Source organism: Aquila chrysaetos, chromosome 5 (genome assembly GCF_900496995.4).
Source record: "Aquila chrysaetos chrysaetos chromosome 5, bAquChr1.4, whole genome shotgun sequence".
NCBI classification, from domain to species: Eukaryota; Metazoa; Chordata; class Aves; order Accipitriformes; family Accipitridae; genus Aquila; species Aquila chrysaetos.
The window spans coordinates 9,867,227-9,892,252 of record NC_044008.1 but is presented as its reverse complement, the minus strand read 5'-3'; the positions used below and the strand labels follow the sequence as shown (position 1 = coordinate 9,892,252).

Here is a 25,026-nt window from a genome sequence, read left to right as displayed (position 1 = left end):
CAGTCTGAATAAAATTATTTGAATAAACAGGTCTGAAGCATATCCTGAATTGTACAGTTGGGATATGAACCTGAAATCCAACATAATGCCTGGCATTATAGTAATAGTATTTAGTAGAAAGAAAGAATTGTATTAAATTATAAGTGTATGTGGTAAGGAATTCTGTGCAGCTAGCTACATTTTCCATAGTAAAATACATTTTATTATCCTTTATTTCTTATATAGAAGAGCATGAGTCTAATCTGTTAAGAACTATGAGAGTTTTGCCATGGCATTTTTTGGCTGATCAAGTACTCCATCATTTGCACGTCATTTAGAACTAGTCAGCTGAAAATATGGACTTAATGACACTACGAAGTGAAATTCGGTGACATCATGTTACGTAGAAGAAGCAAGAAGGTTAAGATTACAGAATATCTAGTCTTAAAAATCTAATGTCAAACCCAGCCTAAATACTACAGTGCTTTGTGGGACATGGCACTTCAATGGCTAAATTACTTATGTCCAATTTATTCCAGCTTAGGCCAGAAAAGCAATCACAGTTTTGAAGTTCCAGTGTGAGGTTTCTAAACTCTCTCATTTACCGTCATTTACCATCATTTCTTTGCAATATGTGGCATGAAGCCCTCTATGTAAGCCTATCATCACAGATGGATGGACATCACCTTGATGAACAAGCACATGTGGTCCTTACCATTTCTCTATTTCAGAACCCCAAGAGAGCTTCTGTATTACTGATTTTAGTTTTCATTTGGTCCTGTATTCAGCAAAGTGCTCTGATCTAAAACTTTGTTTTCTGAAGACTCATATATATTTATATCTCCACAGGGACAGAAGGTGTTAATAAGAGCACAGCTGTAGTTCTAGGAGCTCACAAAACTTACGTAATTATTTTGGCGGTTCAGGGAACACACAAGGACATTTCGAGATATCACTAGATTAATATGGGTTGGCATGGAAAGTGCTTTGACTACTGGTCTGTGTTTGTACAAGTGGTGCAGCCTGCTCTGTACAAGGGATGAGCTGGATAGAGTTGTGGCAAGGGTGCCCACACTTATTATTAGGCTTTAGCTATTGCCTATAATTAAGAACCAACTGGCCTGATACACGTCTCATAAAGTAACGGCTACAAAAGTGCTGGCACGAACAGCTCACACACAGTATTTACTGTTTCAAATTTTACAGGTTTAGAAAACAGGAGGGTTGGTTAGCTAAACAAAACCAGTGTAAGAAATAGGCCAATATATTCTGAATAACAACAGCATAAAACCAGTTTAGTTGAATTACAGAATAGCTTCATTTTGCTCATTGAGTGCTATTGATTTTTTGGCATGGAAGAAGAAGAAGAAAAAAAAAAAAGAACAGATGGTGAAAGAAATAAATTAAGCTGCTGGTGATGGAATACAATATCACACTGAATTATAAAGAATGATGAACAGAAATCCCTTTAAACAGGCGCTTACACTCAGTATAAAAGGTTCATATTGTTGAAGTTCATATCTGATTATTTTGGTTTATTTTCTAGTTATTAGAGTTTTTACTTTCAATACAAACTCCAATATTAATTCAAAACAGAAATCCAAGGCAATGTACAAGAGATTTACTGTGTTCAACCATAAGCCAGAGCTTCTAGTAATTTTCTAAAATGTATACTATTGTAAAACCAATCAAAAAAAAACTTTGTACTTTTCTTTCTCAGTAGTCCTTATTCCTCATTGCAGATTTGAAGGAGTGTGTGTATGACCAAAGCCTTGACTACATTTTCCAACTCTTCCAGTTTTAATAAAAAAAAGTTCTCTCTCCTCTTGAGATCTTGCTTTGTTTATATCCTTAGACTTTAAGAACAATAAACTGCTACTGTTAAAAATCAATGTGTTTTAAGAAAAAAAAAAAGTAAGATGTGTTGATGCCAGTGAGTGGCCAAGAACTGCTATGCAAGGTAACCCTGTTTTCAGAAGCAAAATTACAAAGCCAAACTTTGTCCTGGTAAAGTGACTGCAATTCTCTCATTTCAGTAGAGATGCATAACTTTTCAAGAATTCTCAGTTTGACTCTTCGGTGATAACACTCCCCTTTTTTAATGTTACCTAATCAGCATTTGGGTGACAGGCATATTATCAAATGTGGTGGAGCGGTGTATTTTTCACATACTGAAAACTATTTTGCCTCACAATGCTCTCATCTTTCTGTAAATTAATGTTCCCCCAAGCCACAACACTATGTGGTAAACAGATGTCTAATATCAGTGTAATTGCCTCAGGAGAATTATAACTCTGTCCTAAGTTATTGAGGATGAATCCCCTTTAATGTCCATGCTTATCTTTCATTATTAATAATATTAATACTTTTCATCCTTCAGCCTCCAGACATGGTTCAAAGATTATTTGGTAGCACTAGCTCCATTTTCCAGTTGAAGCATGAAGAAGTTTAATTTGGTTTTGAAGGTACAAATCATGGTTGGGGATTAAGCTCCTCTTACTGAAGCCTTGCACTCCACTTCTGTGAGACTGCTGCTTTAAACTCTATGGAAAGGTCACATTGTCAAGCCCACACACTCCTTTTGCACTTGCTTTTGATACAGATACAGAGAAGAAATGGATATCAGTATCTGCATTCACTTTATGATGGATTTTTAAAGCATGGGGCCATGTTCCCAAGGTTTACACTATCCATTTCCACTTAATTTTTTTATTCCAAGACCCATTTAGAGAAACTATATTCACATCCCAAGGAAAATTTTACGCCTGTGTCTCTTATTACAGAGCACCAGTTCCCTATTCTGCTTCTTGCTGCATTTCCTAATGGCCCACAGGGATGGGATGATCAATGTCAGTTGATAGGTATTGCTAGCCCTGACCATTAGCCAATACTCACTTCATCAGACCCTGCCAGTAGATGCTGTCTGTATGACTGGAATAATTTCCAAAACTCTGGGCCTAGCATGCCTGTCTCCAGACAGAGTATTTTCTCTATAGCTGAGCGCTACTGCAGACAGAGCTCCTTATTCTTGAACAATTTGTATGGCAAAAGCATACTGACAAGTGCATTACCCATCTTAGCAAGCTCAGAGTTGACCTCTGAGCACATTTTGTGGATGCACCAAATGGAGTTGGCACAATGCCATACATTTCTTGGGAGTTTTGCAATCACAGAGAATAGTAAGCTTTGGCTTACTGAATGTTGTAACATACCTGTATATATTTCCCACCAAGCATGACAGACTAACATCTAGGGTCATTTTCTACCACTCATGCAAGAAAATATGCTGTTCACTGCATATTCAGGATCTTAACAGTAACTTGAGTGGATCCTATATCAAACTGCTTTCCCAGACTACTGTAATATGCAGGTTTCTTCTGGCAGGCCTGCCTGGAATCCCTGTGACCTTCATACTCATCTCCTTTGTCCAGCAAACAAGCAGATAGCCACAAATCCATAACAGTCATCCATGCTGGGAAGCTCCTCTAAGAAAGGTAGCATGATTAAATAGGTGACATTTGGGTTATGCAGTGCAAACACTTTTAACTTCAGTGCATGGCTGGTGCCACGGGGCTCCTATCTCCTGATTGACCAAATATGATGTTGAGCCAAATCTACAATGGAAATAGAAATAGCCACCCATATTCTAAGGAAAAATGTGCCGAATTCATTGGGGTCATCATCATCAGGAGAAAACAAACACCTGCTTGTATGACATAATTACAACTTAAGGCATAGGTGACCACTGTCACGAACAACTAAAAAAACCTCTGCACTGAATAAACTTTGCAAAACCTTCAGTCCTTGAGTTAGAAAGCAGCCCATATCTGAGATGTCTGACACTTAGATATCAAAATCTGTTTGCTCTCATCGTTCTTGGACTCTGTCAGGGTACCATGCACCATCCTTGGAAAATGTTGGACAGTACTACTAGTATCTTGCCAGATCTCTCTTATAAAGACAGTGAGATGATCTCACCTGAAAGATTCTCAAGGAAATATAATCAAGATGACAAGATAGAAAATTCTTACTTGAGATGCAAATCATATCTCATGGCAAGAGAGATGAGCAGCCCTCTGATCCAGTGGAGTGAAAAATATCAGAAAACTGGTATGGCCTACTTCTTCAGGACACTACCACTATGCTAAGAAAAACAACTATGCTAAGTAAAAGCAACTACTAAATAAGAAAAAAGATTGGGTAATATGTTTCCAAGTCTGAAGAATTTGGCTTGGATTTCTGGCAAAAGGGTCAAGATTTTTTTTTTTCCTGATTTGCCTCGATCTCTCTGTAGTATGCAGGAGACATTATAATATAATGTACTTGTAATATATTTATCTTACTTTATACATATATTAGAATATACACAGGCATATATACACTAGAAAGTACAGAGACTACCTTGACATCTGATTAAAAGTGGTCTATGAACTATAGACATGATTTAAAAAATGTATAGTGTGGGGCAGAGATAAGAAGAACACAACTTTTAAAGGATGAATGAACAATATTATTTTGATTTGGCTTGTCTCTGTTAGAAGACAGTACTTTCAAAGGTGTTAAACATCCAACACTTCTGCTGACTAGCTACCTTTGAAAAATAGAGGTTCAGAGCTGCTTTAGAAATATCAAAGAGTATAGATAAAACTGAATATAATTTGAAATCAGTCAATCAAAGAACCTAAAAATTCATTATCACTTCATCCTGGTTTTGCTTAAAAGAACTGTAAAAAGAACTGTAAAAAGAGCTGCAGATGTAAAATGGCAGAAAACAAAACCTAGCAATAATTGGCAAGGAGTTGGGCATGTTCAGCTCTAAAGGAACATGGTAACTTCTCACCTTCTTCTGTAACACGGGTTGGATCGTGATGGTGGTAGGGAGAATATAAAAAGGGAGGAAGAGCTGGTACAGATGTACTCTGGAACAGAACTGTGCAGGATTCAGCTCCTGTTCCTGTCTGAAATGCCCTTGTAATCTGTTGCTAGGCTTGAAATGATTCAGAGTGAATGTTGTTTTAAATGCCTTCTTTTGCTTAGATCTACAGTCATGTTTGATTTGAAAAAGTCCACTATACTGATCCTCTCTTGTGATTACAAAAAAGAATTTAAAGACATTATTTGCTGAAAAGAAATAAATACAGAAATTCTCAGTGTTTGTTTTCCTCCTTTACATCTCAACTGTTTTTTCTCAGTTGTCAATCTCAGTAGCATCTGCTAAAGCTCCTTATTCTTACTCCTCAAAAGTAAAATCAATTAATACTTTCTTTTTTTAATTTTTTTGCCATTCAAAACTTGGATAATTCAGGACTGATGTGGTTGTGTCTTTTTCCCATGTCTCCCAAAGAGCCACAGTATGACCTCGACATGACCACTTATCCTACAGTGTCTCAGTTCCCTGCCTACCTTAGGGCTGGCTTGTCAAATGGACTATCAGGTTTTCCACACAGAAACTCTGTTTTGCATTGTACAGTGGCATCCAGTCTTCATGGGGAGATTTAATTTCTCCTGTCATAGAAATAACAGTACAAAAGTACGGCAATGAATGGAAAAATGACCAAAGCAAAATTAATATAATCTCTAAAAGGTGTAACAAATGCTCAGAGCATTGTCTTCCATGAAGTCGATATATTTTCTCCTCATACTAATCTACTTCTGCTTATAATATTATCTGTTTTGTGCTAGAGAGGTCTCCAAACTATTGCCTTGGCAACCAATAAACATTAATCCATGTGAGATTTTCCTCTTGAAATACTTTCTATATTGGAAATGTTATGTAGGAGGTAAATTTCACTGGAACTGGAAAAGATGTGCTGCTGATTTGATTCACATTTTTTCTGGATTTTGCAACAAAACACAGTCCTGGATATTTCTTATGTGAGAACAAATTCACTATCCATCCAGTGGAATTGGCTCCGGTGGGCAGGCCTGGACTGTACATTTATCCACCCCAGAAGACTTGCAGCATCCCAAGCAGTCTAACGAAAGACACAATACAGTTCACCCAAGGCCCAGAGTAGTTTGTGTAACACCAACAACTACCTATGCTGCTTTATGTTACCATTCTTAATTCTCAGTTATCACGCACATTTAATAGCTCAGTTTCAAGGGACCAAACCAAGGATTGCATTCAGCTGGCAAGCGCCTGTGCAAAAATTGGCCCTTACATCATTCCCGTATGTTAAAGCACTTTCCAGCTTGCATAGCAAGATCTAGCGCTGTTGGCGTACTACTTAAAAGATTTCATCAGAAATCCTGGGCAAGCAAATAATGTCGCGCCTTCGCCTGTCCCCTCGGGTAAGGCCAGCAGTTGGGGCTGAGCTCAGAAAGAGAACTAGTGTTGTAACATCTGCTATAACTAAAGACTGTGGCCTGGTTTGTAGGCCACCAAAATCAATAGGAAGACTTTTATTGAATTTAATAGGCCTCAGATTACACCTCCATAGAGCAATACCGAGGACTTGAATTACATCCAGAATCTCATACGGACCAAGGCAGTAGCAAGCAGGCACAACTGGTTTAAAGGACTGATCAAAGTCCACTGATGTCTTTCCAAAGGCTTTGAACAAGTGCCACAGAAGGGAGAGCAGTAATCCAAGAGGAAGGTGACAGAGCTTTAGGATGACTGTGGTGAGGCCCACATCCTGACGCTGCTGCACAATGCACACTTGAAAGTCGAGTTACATGGAGAATACTTTATTCATAAGTGCAAACACTTTGGAGCATTTGTCAATGTGAAATAACACATTGCTTGGGTCTCTGAAGACATGATGTGAACCATAATGTGTGTTATTTCAAAGTAACACATAGCTTGTCACTTATTATTACTGTAATAATCTGTATTTGAATGAATCAACAATAGCAGTGCATACTTAACATCAAGGAAGGAGCAACTCCAGCAAAGGAGAAATTCTGGTTTTGTATTCCTTATGGAAAACAAAGGAAACCTTTTGTAAATAAGGACCATTGTTCCAGACTTACCTCTTGAATAAAGGCTAAACCCCTCAGAATGAGTAGATGGTTTCCTTAACATTCAAACACAACATGGGATTAACTTTTCAGAAATGTTTTCTATGCCTAGTAACACTCATATATTCATCTATGCCAGAGCCTAGGGGACTGCACAGCTTGTTTTGGAAAACAGTCATTCTTCTTGTGTGACACCTGGAAGTCCCCTGCTAATCTATAGTGTTCCAGGCAACTGATATAACAAACTACACCTGAAACCACAGATTAAAAATTAAAAAAGAAAAAGAGGAGAATGCACAAACAAAGAGTTTCAGCACCGATGAGAATGAAAATGAAACTGCTTCTCCTCAACAGCGATGTGAGACAAACACGTCTTTTTGTATTGAAATGAAAGTATGTAACAAGCTTGAATAATTTTGCAGCCTTTTTATCTAGAGAACTGCATAACATGAAGACGTCAGGTAAGGAAGAAATTTTGAAAACAAAAATTATCAGCTTTTGAATTTTATATGTAGTGGAATGATCACCTAAAGAATCTTCAAGACCAAGAGGAAATTATCAAAGTGACCTTTTAAACTAAAAATACCTTTTTTTCCTCCCTCTACAAGGAACGGGCTTCTAAAAACATTCACTTCTCAGTTGCAAAAGTAACACAGTCAGAAAGGTATCCTTCAAGTGACTAAATTTCTTGGGTTAGTGGAATTAGGCTGGATATACTGTTTAAGGAATTGTTTAAAGGTGTTGGGTTTTTTTAAAATATTTTTCTTAAATTGTTTTCTTACCAGAAAGCAAGAGTAAGGCTTTTTTCTTGGTACTCAGACACTTGTTTGAGCCTTGAACTAAATACTTCTGTTATTTATCAGTTGTACTACTTGTTCTGAAAAGTCCAGATAGAATCTCATTGCGCAAAAACATAGTCCTTGCTTCCAAAAAACATGCAATGTCAATGGAAAATAAAACAACTGTGTACAAAAAATAATTACAGGTTGGAAGCTGAGGCAGAGAGATATTATCTGACGTCACATAGAAAGTTTGCATAAGATCCTGGCATTGAAGATCATCTATCACTTCAGAGTTTTAGCCACAACACCAATCTTCCTGACATTATTAACATCCTTGAAACATGAAGGCAAACACATATCTCAACTTATCAATGTCTTAAAAGCTCTATTCTTTAAAAGTAGAGCAAAAGTTCTGTTAAGCAGACTATAACCAATAACAATACTATTTTTAAAATAATGTATTAAATTATATTAAAGAATCAGACATCAATTTTTAATGCTGTTTTTGCTGCAATAAATATTGAGGACTATGTTTTGACATTAACACATAGCTGTATGTGTCAAGATAGTTTGGAGCTTCACAAGTCACACAGGAGCTTTATGAAGCACTGTTTTTCTGGGACAACAGTTTCATAGCAGGAATAAGTAAAGCTGAGAAAATCAAGGAATTTTTTTGTCTCAAGGGAAATTACAATATTCCAACATCTGTTTTCAAATTAAGACAAACAGTCAAAATGCTAAACTTTTCACAGAGTGACAACTCAGAAAGAAATGAAATCCAGGAATGTATAACTTTTGCTTTTGATCATTTTATCTATGTCTGTTCTGGTCTGGGTGTCCAGCTTTCTTAGGCTTTAGTGGGGAAAAACACTGCACATACTCCACAGCCCAGACATGACCAAGTCATATCCCCAAATCGAGAAGCCTGGCAATGCTCCCGAGTGTGTCCTATCTTACATAGCACCCTCTGACACTGAACTGCATCTTATACAAAGGATAAACATGCCTCATCCCTGATTTGGACCTGTTGGCCAGGATTGGAGACTGGGCTATATGTTTTATGCTGTCCTGCTATCATATAAGCCTTATGCTGATTTCTGAGGTACTCACAAAGATTTTAATGGGAGTTATGGTCCTGTGCAGGAAAGAACAGGGAAGAAAGCAGCAAAACCACATGAAGCAATTCTAAACCTTGCTGTTATCCTGAACACACAGAGGTTAATGGCAGATGAATACAATAGCATGTGCCTTAGATCAGCACAACAATCCAAAGTAATGTTTTCATTTGGATAGAACTGGTGGAAAATTTTGATTAAATGGAAACTTCCTTTTTCATTGACAATTCATTTTGATGGAAAACGCCTGCCTAATCCTTGTAATATACTACCAGGCGGTCCCATAACGCAAATTCTCTGTTTATGCATGACTTAGAGAGAATGGTCATCAGCCAGGTTGCTTCAGTGCTTTGCCATCGCAGCTCAGCTCTGACTTATTTGCCACCTCAAACCTGGGGTGCCAATTGTGGTGGTAAACAGCGTGAACTGGTCAGTCACTCGTTTTACACATGCCACAGATCAATTCCTGTATGATAGTGCTTTTTCATTTACCACATATGCTGAACTGCATTTGACCTGGTGGTGAAAGGTTTCATTTACCATTACAGTCACTTCAGCTGTGCAGTCTCCAGTCTGTACGCTGATTTATGGATGGATGGATTTGCATATGGCAAACATCCACACAGCTTTATAAGTTTGCATTTATGCCAATAAATGTAAAGTCAGGGCTATGATACTAGCAAGAGTAATATTTTTATTAGAAATAGCTCTGTTTGGGGTTTTTGTTGTTGTTGGGTTTGTTTTTGTTTTGTTTTGTACTTTTTTAAATGCACGTAAGGATAAAATTCCATTCCATTTCCAGTTTAAGACACAGGGACACTGCTAAAAAAACCAACACTTTATTTCTTCTCCTTTATTTCTTTCTTATAACTGTTCCTTAGCAGGTATACAAGGGGATCATCTTGTCCCCAGCGACAGGACTAAGCACAAATCCTGACACTGATGGAGAAATCTCCAGGCTGATCTTAGAGATGGGAACGTAAGAACAGCGATATCCAGCCAGACCAAAAGCCAGTCTAATGCAGTGACTACTGATGACCAGCCATGGATGATTAAGGAAAGAACATGAGGACAGTGGAAGACATAGTTCCTGACAGCCCTTATGTCAGAGGTGAATAAAATTGTGCTAGGTTTTTTGGTGTGGGTTTTTTAGTTTGGTTTGGGTTTTGGTTTTTTTTTTTTTTGTTGTGGGTTTTGTGGTTTTTTTTAAATAGCATTTTATATCCTCCATATCTGGCCCAATTAACTGACTACTGCAGAAGGCTCATGTTTGGGTAGTTTCAATATCAACACTTCTAACACCCTGTACAAATACTAAAAACCAATGTCCTGGTTTTCAGAAATTTTTACTGTAAGCAAGCTGTCATTCTCTCCACAATGTACACGTGTATCTTCAATTAATGTTAACACTGTCTTGATGAAACATCATGACAAATATTCATTCATTCTTTGTTTCCTGGTATGAGCAAAGGAGAAAAGATCCACCTCCCACCCACATTCTGTAACAGATTTAGGAATGCAAGACCTTTCATGCTTAAATTATCCACTATGCAACGCAAACGTTTATACCCACTGAAACACAAAACACATCATTCATTATTTTGAAACTTAATTTTGAATTAGACATTTACATTGAGGAACAGCTAAAAATAACTTGCAGCAGGGTGTGGCGCAATTCTGCACTGTTTATGGATCTGGTCCAAGTATGGGTGTGTAAATAGCTTCATATTTGTATATATTATGTAGGTAAATGCATGCATGCACCTAAGGATACTTTCAGAATTCAAAGAGTTTGGGAAGTTTCTTCCCTCAACTTAGCTTCACAGAGGGATAGGCTGAGCTTAGCCAGACCCAAAAAATCCCTTTGGAAAAGTAGTCAGGTGGGAGAGAGCTTCTGGTCTTAGTAGCACAAAGCAGGGGAAGGAGTTTCCTATGTTGCATTTGCACCCTATGTACCCTGCCACTGGCTGGCAGTTTTGTATAGATGTCTGTGTGTCCTTTAGTTATCACTTGAACAGGCTCAGAGACTTTCTTACAGTAAGCAGCCTTCTTTATATATGAATCTGTTGTATAGATATAATGAAATTTCTACCTTTCAAGATCATCCTTGGCCAGCACTCGAGAGGTTTTAGGATGCCTCTCTTCCAAGACATCATAGACTTGTTTACTTATGAGTTACTCTGTGGGTTGTTCTGTGATTGCTAACACAGTTTAAGTAACAGCTCCAATTAATTAAATCGATGCCCCTTACAGCCTACTGAAGGACTTCACAGCCAACTGCACCAGAAATCAGAAGTAGTGCAAATGTGTTTCCTATTGGATTTTATGCCACAAATGGTTTGCACTCCTATTTTTAATAGAAAACATTCTTTTTGCTTCCTTCTTTAAATGTATACCTATTGTAAAATGTGAAGAATTTTATTGCCCCACCACCCTCTACTGCATTTGAGACTTTCTGCGTTTTCTTAACATGTGACACAGGCCACAATAAATTTTAGGATAATAGAAGTGTCTGCACAAGTGGCTACATCTGAGTGGCTGCAATTTGAGATTCCTCTTGCTGTTTTGCAAAGAGCACTGAGAGCCCATTGACAAGATGTCTGGGGTGAGGGAGCACATGGCCCTGCGCTCGCTGTCCCACTTTGTCAGACTGATGTTTGAAAAGGAGCAGGGATTCCTTGCTCTCCCGCTAGCGTTAGCAGCTATTTGGAGTGGCAGGAAAGCAGCTCTGGAGTTCTCCTGCTGTGGGGAGATCTCCTGGGCCCTCTCCAATGAGCTCATGTGAGAAGCAGGCAGTAGCAACTTTCACTCAAAGTGCCTGGAGCCATAGCTACAGTAAATAAGTAATACTCCAGTAAGGGATAAAAGTTTCCACAGTGCTGTGCCCTTTTTTGATAGATAAAGGAATGGTTATTGAAACGGAACGACTGCGTTACGGAAACCCTATTCCAACATTGCAGTATTATTTATCTAAAGTTACTGTGCTAGAATCAGGGGAATTGCTTCAAGGCTGATTTGTGTCTAATGTGTGCTCTTTGTTACATTCACACAGATTGACTTCTGCACAGAAGGTTTTAATGGAAAGACCTGTTAACAGAGAAAATGGGAGAGGGCTTGGATAAGACATGACATTCCTTTGCTCAAATCCTCAGTTTAAACTCGCTTGAGCATTCAAAAATATCTGATCAAATTTTATATTGATACACATACTTAAAAGGACTCAGAGATCCACCAGACTGAGTGAGGGTCTTTCGTAGCGACTTCAGTTGACGTTGTATCCTATTGGACACGAGGCTGCAATGAACCACAGCAAGGCAATGAATGCTCTTCTGGTGGTAGAGCACAGTGGAGCCATGGCACAAGCAGGATCAGGAGGGATTGTTACTGAATGAAAACCTTCATTTGGGAACAGAACAATATTTTGAACAGTTTTTGCCACACTTCTTCCCAATAACTGGGCAGAGCTCAAAAATTTCAAGTGATCCTTACAATTGCTTGGTTTTGTTGGTTTATTATTTCGTAAGTGAAGAAGAACTTGTATAACCTCCCAAAAGGGCACTTCACGCTGCGAGTGCCATGTACATTGAAATCAATGGGACTACTCCTGTGAGCAGGAGTTTGTAAGATCAGTCCTTTTTTTTGTTTTTAATCTCCTGGTAAATACCGAGCCAAATCACATTTCATTGCAGGAATATTAGTGTCATTGAGCAAATCCCAGAGCCTTTGAATAATTGTCCCTTATAAATTCAGTGAATGAAATAACATTTAACTTTGTCTCTGCAAGTTCTTTTCACCACAAAGTAACCAGAAGCAGAAGCTTTTTGAGAAAGAAAATGTGTGCTGTAAATGATTATTGGGGTAACACAAGATATTTACTGAATCACAGAGCTTGAATGAAATACATCATGGTATTTTGAGGTAAGTAGATGGAAACTACAAAACAATATCAGGGTAAATTATATTGGCAAACTACAGCAACGGTCCCATGTTATCTCATGATTAAGGGGTAGGTACATAATCCACATCACCTCTGGAGGTGAACTTTACTTTGGAAATATTTTCTAGTCCTTGTGCCTGCCTAATCACTGTTTTTGGAGCTGTTTCAGGCATAAATGGCTTAGTAAATCTTTCTCTCTCCATATATACACATGCCAATTCTATCTAAGCAGACAGGAGGTACAATAAAACATGTAGAAAATTGTCTGGCTCAGAGCCTATTAAGATTTTTATTTTACTCTAAGTTCCTCATTTTTCTACTGTTTACTTTCACTTTTTCACCTTTTCGGATGCATGAAGAACTGTATCTTTTGAAGGATACATTTAGTTTTATACTAAAACATTCACCCATTCTACCCAGTTGAGCATGTACTTAAGTACGACAGCGGACCAGAATAGTGAAATGCCGAGCAGTTTGTGAGGAAGATTAAAGTAATGATTATTTTGGGTGCCTCCTGGGTCAGACACTGACATAATTCACAATAATACTCAAATCCTTTATGTTTCTCCCACTCCTATCACACTTGTCTGCTAGCCTTTCAATGAAGGTCTACATCTGCTTACTGCTTAGATCTTGTGCTTTTTTTTTTTTCCTTCCCTTTTTTTTTTTTTTCGGGGGGAGGGAGGGTAGCTTTTTTAGCTTATCTTTTCTGAAATATTAAAAGAAATGAAAATGTATAGTAGTGGGATACCTGATATTGCTTTTTAAGATTCATTTTTCCCCAAGCAGTCATTATTACAGCAGATCTATTTAAGGTATGGGAGTTTCCATACCTGTGAATAGGTTAAAGTTTTATGGTGCTGCTTTTCACAGCACTTTGAAATGCAATGATCTTTGCAAGGAGCTAGCTAGAGAATTATTTACATATCTCCCTTCCTACCTCAGCTGACCATTCACATGCAAAGAGAAGCTTTGACAGCTTCTCCACACATTTATGAAACCCAGTGATCTGTCCATTTTTCAACTCAGAATGAAAGATATGACAATGCCTTAGAATAAAGCCCTGCCAGACTCTAGATTAGTTTCTTACTCTGCAATACTGAGTATGAAAAAAAATAAAATAAAATAAAATAAATATCCAACTTTCTTGGAATGGAAAATTTTGGGAGCACTGGGAATGCATTTTGGTCACAAAATAAGTATTGATTTCTTAGAGACCAGCTGGGGGACAGTAGTTTTACAAACTATTTGTAAGACAGTGCTGACTTAAGCTCTTGCTTTTTCCTCCCTTGGTCACTCAGAACCCAACAAAATAACTCAGTCCCTCAAACCCCTTGATTTTTAGGGTAGGTTCAAATCATTGCACCATAGGCACACCATGACATCAGGGGAGAAAAATTAATAGCAGACAGTTAAACTGGCCCTGCCTGTTAAACCCCAGGTTTGAAGAAACTTGACTTGTACTACTGAGCACTTGCCCATAGTGTGTACTGACTTGTAAGTGGGTCCCAGAACAGTTCACCTCTGCATAGAACAGGTTCACGGTCTGGCCCCACACATGCAAGCAATTGCCTCTTTAACTCTGGTGTCCGAGAGACCTGACTTAGTGGTTCAGCTCAGGACAATATTGTGCTTTCATGGTGATTATAAAAAATCATTGCTATTCTATTCACTCGCCAGTTGTTATTTTAAAGGAAAACTTGTCTTAAGACCTAAAGTCTCCTTTTCTGGTGTGGTTTCAGTGTCTTATAACCAGAAATAAGTACACACTTCCTAGTCTAAAAAGCTGTATTTCACCTCTCCTCACATAATTTACATACATTGATCACTTCCATATGTCTGGCATAAGGTAAAATAGTTTCTATGCATAGTAATGGGGTGAACCTACAGTGAAACCAAATTCAACGTTTGTCATATTCCTACATGCTGATAGAAGAAGTTTTTAAGAGAGTGGCAGTTATGAGAAATGACCTTAAAAAGGATGGTTATGGTCTCAGCTATCAATATTGTGTTCAAAAACTAGAAGTTGCATTGCTCGGTCTTGTCCTCAGTCCCTTTGGTGCAATGTCAATTAGCAGTATCAGTGGTCTAAACATGCATCACTGCAGTCACAGTCATTTAATGAAGTTACACTTGATTTACACCAGAATAATTGATGATAGCTTAAGATTTCTAATATAGAATAATAATACACATGAGACTTGATACTGGTCTCTTTGACAACAAATGAAAAGGTTTCTTTACTCCAGTAAACAGAACCTTTTACGTTGGTCTCTGTTGGACTGTTTGCCAACCTCAGGAATTGAACTTAGCTCTTCTGGCACCAGCAAAACTGTCAGAAAACTATGTAGCACGTGGTCAAGTAAGACACTGTAGTCTAACAAGTCAACCTACAAACTTGTTCCTGAAGTTCAAAGGTACACCAAAATAATACAAAATCTTGTATTTGCTCTGTATTTCTTGATAAATGGCATGAAAACTGGTACTTTGTTATGGAAAAAGAATGTTATTCAAAGCAAACATTACATCATGTAAGTGGCATGAGGAAGTATAAAAGCAAAGAAAAAAAAAATCCTTGAGTTAATTCACTGAAGTAATATTTAAGTGCTGCATTTAAGGTATGTGGAATATATGAACAACCAATTTTATTTTCACATAGGCCAGGCTCATGAAGGGAACAGGTGCTTTCTTACTTATTTTAGGAATGAGGATGTGAATCTTACAGAGATGTAGAATTCCACTTCTGAATTTATTATAGCAGTTAATCCTCATTATTAGGTTTGAACTAGGGCTGTCAAGCAACAGTTTTCCAGTGAGCGAGTCACAAATGATAGGCAATTATAACTGACTGAACTGATTACTGAATATTTGCCCAAGTGGCTTAGAAAGGCTGCCCTCATCTTGGAGAAGGTTGGGAAGCATTTTGGGTATGAAAAGTCACAAAAAGGGCTGTGTGCATTAAGAAATAGAAGTTTTGTGTCCAGAATCTGTTGGGAAGGAAAACATGTACACTTGTAGGGGCAGAGGAGTATTAAACACCAGTGCACTGGTAAGGTATGTTCAGACTGGGTGGAAAGGGGAGGAAGTGCCCAAAGTGAGGTGTTTAATTTTGTCTGATAAGCACAAGAAAAAAATTATGTTTTTTAACTCCACCTTAATTTTTAAATATGATTGTCAGCTGATTGGAAAAAAAACCCGAAGCCTAGCTTAAAGTCAGAGAAATAGGCCGGGATCTTGCAAGCACACCTTTGGCAGACAGTATAGCAAAGACTAAACACAAAGGCTCTTCTTCTCCAGTCACCTTTAATCACCTTCACAGTGTATTTAGTGTGAAATAGAGGCGGATACTCCAAAAAACATTGCGAAGGTCTCCTGTATAGAACCGACAGGAACATCCAAATTGAATTAAATTAGATATGCTTTCTGGATAATAGGCATGTGTTTCATGTCACAGGGGTACACAGCTGTGAATATAATTATTATAATCACTTTAAAGTACCTGTAAGGCCTTTGTATGTTGATCAAAAATAAGATCTGACTGAACTTTGAATATACACATTAATGGGATTATTCTGAGAGTAGGATACAGCTCTGAATAACCATGGCAAGTCTCTGACCTCGAGCAATTCCTCATGAGATCACTTAATACCACTTTACAGGTGAAGAAGCTGACACAGAAGTGCCAAAGAATTAATAGGATTTCACATTTACGGTACTTTCTTTGATTCCTATTACAGTACAAACTTCCTGTGTATCATCAGCTGTGATGTTGGCTTTCTGTTAACCACCAACCTCCATTTGTAGGGGAGGATAACAAAACTTTCCTAATTTGTGTGACTGTTGTCCAGTAAAGAATGTGAGTTCCAGTGGGAGTTGAAAGAATGATGAAAGACACAAAATTGTAAAAGGGTGCCAGAAAAAGAAGTACAATACCCCTTAGATTACAGTTCCATCATAGATGGAAACAAAATCTGAAAGAGTAGAATTAGAAATTTATGTTAATCTTGATCTCAATATTCCAGGCTGCAGAGTAAAACAAATTTTTCAACGTATATTATTATTATTACTTTATTTCATAACACTCCTTTAAAAAGAGCTATGAGGAATTTTCTTTCAAATTTAACAAATTCCTAAATCTTTTCACTTGAGATGAAATCTTGCTTGCTTATTTGTTGGAGGTCAGTTTTTATGGCTAGAGTACAAACAACTGAGGATACATATTTAGAACAGCAATATGGATGGAGGTTTACCATACTGATAAATGCAAAGCCAACATCCTGCAAATACTGTTTCAGTGATGTTTAGGACATTTCAGAGAAGTGCCAACTAGGGCTCTTTGAAAATGTTATCATACCCTCCTGTACATCTGAACATACACTTGGTGGTCTCGGTGGATAGACACTGGCATGTCTTGGAAGAGCAGCACTTCAGAAATAAAGCGATTTCCTAACTATGCAATTTGCAGGTAGCTCAGGAATGCATTTACATTGTTGTCTGCAAGGCCATCAGAGCAAGAAGTTTTGATACAGCCATACTTCTGCTGTAGTAGAAGGGAATATGATAAAAAAAAGCAATCTGGAAGATAAAGTTTTCTTTCCCAGATCCCCAGGCATCGTTTCTGCTGTCCCTCCTATCACTCGACAGGAACTGGCATTTACCACATGGGCCTAGCAGAATGGAGACCTTGTACAGGACCTGGCATGATGGAGATGAGACCTAGCTGGCCTACAGATACTACAGAGCAACACTTATCATCACTGATGTGACCCTTGGGTTTTGAGAAAAAGAGCTTCATCAGGAGTCACACCATTTCACACTGTACATGCATGCAAAAGTAGTAAAGTTGCACTGGGATATCCATGAAGGAATTAAAAGTAGTGTTAACGCCCTGGAATCTCCACTTCATCTTAAGAGACCTCACTCTATGACTTGGCCAGGCATGGGATCCGTGTCTAGCAAAGGATAGCTATTGCCGTTCCAGTGTCAGCTGGTGATGAAAGCTGTACCCTGCACTCTCTGCAGCTCTTTTGGATGCTTGTGAGCTGTATTTATCGTCTGTTGCCTCTAGAAAAGGCCACCAACCCCTCCCCCTTGAAAGGCAGCTCTAAATCCTTTAAATTATCTCACAGAGCTTTTTTGTGTCCTTTTCTCACACAAGGCTGGAATTTCAAAAGGAGCCAAGAGGGGCCGTCAGAACCAACATGAGCTTTGCTTCATTAAAGTGGAGAGTAAAGGAGAGCTTTCTTTTTCCTCCTTCCACAAGTTAGTTGAAAGCAAATAACTACTTCATTCCTCAGATTGTTCCCCACAAGATCCAACTTTGCACAAAAATATTTATAAGAGATGAGAATTTTATTTGACTGCTCACTTCTAAAGTTTCTGCAACATCCAGCTGGAGAGATAAGCAGGTGGCCCAACAAATGTCAAACAACTTTAAAACATTGGAAGAATGGCAAAAACTTCTGACTTTACTGCGTTTGGCTTTCAAACAGCAAAGGACGAAAACTAGATGTGACACAAAGTAGACTAGTGCTCACACGTTTCAGGGATTGCTGTAGATGTGTCTAGCTCAAGGGGAATCTGTAATCCCCAAAGTGAGAAAAGAATCCCCCAAACTGTAAGTCTATTTAGAATTTTTAGAAATTAACCTAAATTAGGTTTCATCCTGCTCTCACTATTGAAATTGTTCAGGTGAAAAAGGGAAGAATCAGAGTCGAGGCACCTGTCCTCTGAGTTGCATATATGCATATGTATTTTTATTTGCAAACTATGCAATATGAAATTGAGTCTTGAATACATTTTTCTTTTTAAGTGTAGAAACATTCAGAAAGTAACAGAGCTGGTCAGGGAACAGCTTATTGAAAGCTCTGAATGATTAAGCTATTAAATTAGTAAAGCTCTGCAGCCCCAGACAGTCACTTCCAGCATGTGTCCCTGGATTTGGGATGAGCTTATTAAGGAGGAGAGACATGGGAAATGTGAGATGTAAGTTCGGTAATTGTTTTAAGAATGTGAAGAATGTAGTGGTACAGTATATTTCTTACTATAACTGCAAGTTTGGTGCAAATTTAGATAAAAGTTACAGGTGACCTCAAGATCACAGACACCGAGGGCATACAGAAGTTTAATCAGTTGGATTTTTACACAACTTTAAATACTCCTATACGCAGGAGACAGTTTCTTAAATTAGGATGCTTTGGATCAGAATGCAGCCTAAGTTCTTCCATAGCATTTAATTGGTACCTTCTTTTGATACCTTCCCAGAAAGAAGGAAACTAAATGAATGAACAAGGAGCTTAACTCCTTTTACAGTCACTGAAAAGCGATGAGCACCCTTAAAGTCTCATTCAGTCTGCCTAACCCAAGATTAGCTCTCTGGAGGTACCTCTCTTTCCATTGACAGTGAAAAGAGCCTAATGTGGCTGACTATGTCAGTCAAAAAGAAAGAGAAAAACACCATAGAGAACCTCCTGTGGTGCAGGAGAAAGGCTACAGCGCTCTTGAGATTCCTGATGCTCTCAACAGCTGTGGCCATCCTTTTCTCTCTTGTACATTGGGGCACTATCCCACTTGGAAAAAAACAGGAAAAGTCAAGTAAATGTACTATCCCCACAGTTATTCTCACCATCCACAGCTGTTACTGGAAGAGAGCAGCTAACCTATATGAAGGCTATACGTGGGAGGACCGTGAACTTGCAGACATTCCTGAAGGGAGCTTTAATCCTGCAAGGGAAGGAATTCGCTGAATCGCCCACCAGCACCAGCACAACACCAGCAGCAACTTTCACATGTAACCTTAATTAACAAGAGCACCAGGACAAGCTACAGAACTTCCATTTAAAATTTTGACATAGAGCTGCCAGGGTCCACCCCACACATTTGCTTAAAAATAAGCACGGGGGAGCCTGAAGAAAATTTTACCCTTTTTAGCTTTCAAACAACTGGAAAATGTCACAACTATTGACACCACTTAGAAGGATTTGTTTTCTTCTCAGTCACTTAGGCACTGCCTCAGGTGAAGATGTGATTTTGCTTCAGAGTGCACTAGGGTCAAATCAGGCTCCAGCTGATGTAGAAAATGTTCAAAATATTGGAGCAACTTTGTATTGCTTGTGCTTCCATTGCAATGTTCCAGGTATGCACATGAGAGAAAAAGCCTGTGGGCCAGAGGAAGTAAATAAAAAAGATGTCTTTCTAACAGCAGCTGTGGGCATTAAAGGCTGTATGCAGAACCAGTGATTAGGCAAACCAAAATCATATTAAAAGGATCAGAGTATAGCAATGCATTAAATAAAAACTGAAAAACACTTCCAAGCAAAAAGAAAGAGTTAAAAACACAAATCATTTAGTGGTTTCCTCTCAGATGGAACTCCATGTAAATGCTTTCTGTACATACAGAGGCACCACACACAGAAGAGATTATCATAAATAATCCATTTACATTGTAGCAACCTGCAAAGACTGGGTTTCTTATTTTAAATATTGTTTTGCTTAACCTTATGGAATAAATACACACCTGAATAAACCCTAAGCAAACAGATAGGTACTTCAGTCCTGGTCAAAATCTTCCAGCACAAAAGTAAATTTTAAGGCAGACTTCACGTATCAGTAGATTCCCTGAGCTCAGTGAAACTACAGATGTTTAAATTCCTCACTAAGTCAGTCAGAGTTTTAAAGATGCTGTAACAAACAGTAAAAGTAAATGCTGCACACCTTGTCCACAGCAAAAGAGCAGAGTTTCCACTGCTGTCAATACGGCACCTTCCATGAATAATTCAGTCATTTGCAAACCATACAGCACAAATAATTATAGAGAACTCCAGCTTCTCAGAAAAGGGAGGCTCTGTAATTCAGAAACCACTTTTTCCACTGGAATTAAATGGGAAAGTTGGAAACACAAAATGAAAATGTTGGGCTAGGTTTTCACCCTCCTTGTTCCAATTACACTGCCTGTCTCAGGCCCTAATTAGCTAGCTGAAAATTTCCCTATATAGGCAAGATCTGTGCTTAGGCACTTCCTTCATCAGCTTCTCCCTCCCGTCAGCCTGTGGGGCACGTCAGAGGTGGGCAGGGTAGTCCTACCATCTCCCCTGACAGTTCTCAGGTCTCGTGAAGACCTCACTCAACCAATGTTAGAAAGACCAACACACAGATCTCCTCTGAAGGGCTCATCATTTGGGGGCACAAAAAAGGCTGAAGAGGCTGTGGCTGCATCTGACATCTTCACTCCCTCCCAGCCTCCTGCACTGACTGAACGGTGAGGTCCGAGAGTGCCGGAGCCGTGCAGAAATGCCGTCAGGAACGGTGGAAGCTGAAGAGTGTTACAAACCCATGCCTAGACTGCAAACATTACCAGTTTGCCTTCTTTCACAGTCTTCTTCCTACGTCTGGGCTGCCCTTCTCTCTTTTCAGGCATGCTACAGAGGCTTTTCCCTCACACAGTACTCTTACAAGATAGTTTAAGCAAAAGTTTTTTTAAGCAGATACCTTGAAATCTGAGACAAAGTGTAATACTTGTCCCAACTCAAGAGAGACAGGCTCCCTTGCCAATATTTCTCTCCCCATTTCCTTCTCCCACTTTGTCCTGCTTTCCCAATATTTGTGGACGTATTGAATTGTGAGTTATAGAGTTTGATGGAAAGGAAAAACCACAATCAAACCCACCAGCAGGTCATCAACTACAACCAGACTGGGTCAACAAACTACAAACCAGGTATCATATTTACACTACCATACATACAGGTAATTCAGTGCAGTGTCATTCCTCCCTCATCATGGCGTGTTGGACAGATTGAAACGGACAGAAGTTTTGCCGTTGCTTTCACTAGGGCCAGGACTCCATCCATATAAAAATACATCCTATAAAATTGTAAACCAACTGCACATCAAGGATGGAGTAGTTCTCACTATCACTGCAACTTTAAACAAGACACTTATTTTTAATATGGCTTGAATTGGAGCCAGGGAGTAATAGAGCTAAATCTGTGTGCAATGCTTTTCCAGTTACTTATTCTCAAGTAATATGTATCCAATTGAGCAACAATAACAAAGGAGAACCACACATGTACTCTTACAAAACATACTTACAGCATTTAGTAATTTTCAATAGACAAATAGGACGCGACAGATGGATTTGAGAAAGTTGGTTTCACAAGATTTATCATTGGGGTTGCCTTAGAAAAAAATCTGTAAATCAAGGAATCATTAATGGAAACTCTCTCTTTCTTTGGGCTTATATGTTTATATTTAAAGGTTACTGTCGCTGGTTCCATCTCTGTTTGTGCCCTTACCTCCCTATACAGAGGACAGCAAAAGAAAATAGGAAACAATAAACGGTACAAGAAATCCATCTGGAGTTAAGACTATATTTATTGTTTTAAACTTTGCACACTCAACTTGATCACCATCTTTCTGAGAACTATGTGCTCAATAGAAGTTTCCTGAACAGAATCTGTGACCTAGTGACACAACACAGAGACTTACCACTGACACCAAAACTGAAGCCAATGAGATTAAAAAAAAAAAACACCAAAAAACCCCCAAAAAACAACAACAACAAAATCCCCTACATTCTTTAAGGAAAGATTCCTTTACTTCTGACATATCAACAATGACATTTCTTGTTACTTTACAAAAAAGGACACAAAGTCTTTGAAGGACACAAAAAGAGGAGCTCAGAGGTTGACGGGCTCAACTAAGCTTTCAGATTTATAGCTGGTTTTACCACATTTAGGCTATGATCCAGAACTTACTGACTTCAATGAACTTTGGATCAGGCCTTTAATCATATTAATTCCCTTTGACTGAAATAAGAAGATAAATATCATCTGTGCAAAACCTTTCCAATCCATGCACTAAGATGAAAATGCTTAGAAACTTTAAAATGCATGGAGCAAAACCCTGATGCTACTGAACAGGAGTTTCACCACAGATTTCAGCTGGACAAGGATTTCCCTAGTGCTCTCCTCAAATTACCTTCCTTTAATATGCCACCAAAATCAAGGTGATATAAACCAAATAACCAGACCTCTGTTTTACAATAAACAGAAAGAATGTTTTCAGCCTGCAGATGTGGCCTTAATATATGCATTTATACACTTTCTTTTCCTCTTCCTATCCGTAACATGCCCCGTAGGATGCTTCTAATCTTCTGCCAGACTGAGTGACAAGAAGTTAAGAGGAAGCAAGAATAGCAGTTCACCGAAACTTCTGTCCAGCAACCTGGGAAATGGCAGAGCTAATACTGGACCTTTGAAAACAAGTGACCATAGGAAATCAAGGTTGGCAGGGATTTAACCCTTCATGACTCATTTCGCTAACTTTTAAAGCAAACGCCTAAGCTTTTTAACCGTGTTTGACATCTAATTAGTTGAGAAAAACAAGAAGTTAAAATACATCCTTGCTTTTCTTTTGAAATAAAGCACTGACAATTAGCTCCAAGCTATTTGTTTAGGCAAAAAAACCAAGCATGCATGTTAAAAGAAAGCACAATGACAGTCACTGAAAAGAGAAGTCACTTGGGTCATTCTTTTCACCCTGCACATTTATTTGCAATATCATAAGTTTATTTTACTCAACCACAGCTCTTCATGGAGAAGCAGAATGGGTAAGTAACTGGGTAGCTTCTTTTCCTAATTGCAAGCAGTTTGAACAGAGGTGAATCGTATAGCAGTGAGGTATACGGTGAGAGACACATATTAGCATGTAAGGTATTCAGTCAGTGCCTAAAAGAGATATTTTCAATACCTACAGCTCTTAAAGCCGTTCCTACGCAAGGTGTTAACATTGATCTGTGCATAGAATACTGTGCTGGAAGCAAAATTTGTCTGGAAAGGCACCACCTGATAAGGCTTAGTTTTCCCTGACTAATAATGACATGCCCATACTTAGGGATCAATGCAGCAGCACAGGCAACAGGCTCCTCTTGACCTGGCCAAGCATTTACACTGGTACTTAACATTAAGCACGTGAGTAGTCTGATCTGATTTTTAGGGTTACACATGTTTTAAGTCAAATATGTGATTAAGTATGCTTATGAATCAAAGGCCAGAGTGTGAATTCCTGTAGGTCTTCAGACTTCAACTTGCTTTGAATCAACTATGCATTTACTTTCTTCACTAGATAGGAAATAGGGTTGCCTAGCGTTTGAACTCATTTTCTTTTTACAAGGATCAGCCAATTATAAAAACAGTTTCAATGTTCCTTTCAGTTTCCTGTTTTGCTCATATAGGATTCACTGTATATTAAAATTTGATGTCTGATGTATTTAAAAAATGGAAATGAGAGACCCTTGCTCCCAGCAAGAGCAGAACTGGAAAACAACCAATCAGCAGAGTAGCAAAATGTTGCTAAACTGTATAGGGATACAGTACCAGCGGGATGAAAAAAAGAAAACAACAAAAAAAAAAGAAAAAAAGAAAATGACTATCAGTCAGATTTGGCCATCCTTTGAAATTAGTTTCTGTGAATTTAGTCAGTATGAGCAGGGGTAGCAGACCTGAGCCATCAATAAACTTTAAAAGGGTGAAAAAAAATAAACAATCATTAATTAGCCATTAAACCCCTTTACAGGATATTTTTATAGCATTTATGCTTCTATATACTAATCTGAGTTTCAGTATGATTGTAAAAGTTTGGAAGCAATTAAGAGGTTTTTAATGAGTTTTTTGACATACAACATGTAGTTAAGGTAGAAGCTTTCTTCAGGCTCCATTATTCAAAATAATCAATTTTGTGTTACATACAAGTGGCTTTTCTTATGAAAACCAAATTAACAGATTCTGAACCCCTTAAACTGTTCTTTTCATACATATCTTTTCAAGTTTAAACACACACAAATATGCATATATGTGTTCTTTAATAAAACCCTGCACACGCATTTATTACAGTGCATCCAAGTTTTGCAGGTGTTTAATTTTTGGTTTTCATCTGAAGTGCAAAAATGACGTCTGCCTTGTATCAGAGAGGACTCTTCCCCCTCTCATTTGCAGCACGAGAAAGATGAAGAAAATTGGAAAACATATTTCTACTGGCAAGAGATGTATTGACACTATACTATAAACTGAGATTGACATCTATGACCAGGCATGCACACGCATGTTCTCTTTTTTCCCACTGTAGAAGCAGTGTGTTACTTTTCCTCCCTTCTTTCAGAACCGTAGCTGCTGCTCCTTCTCTCAACCTTTAATAACCCGAGAATTATGAGAAGGCAGCTCTTCAGAGAGACGTGTATACACATAGATGTATG

The 25,026-nt window shown here is 38.4% G+C and overlaps 1 protein-coding gene across 4 annotated transcripts in view; it reads right to left on the bottom strand.

Annotated features, from left to right (window-relative positions):
* SEMA3A (semaphorin 3A) overlaps nt 1-25,026 on the bottom strand; it is a 335,619-nt gene that overhangs the window by 143,836 nt on the left and 166,757 nt on the right. The gene's annotated exons all lie outside the window — the stretch shown is intronic.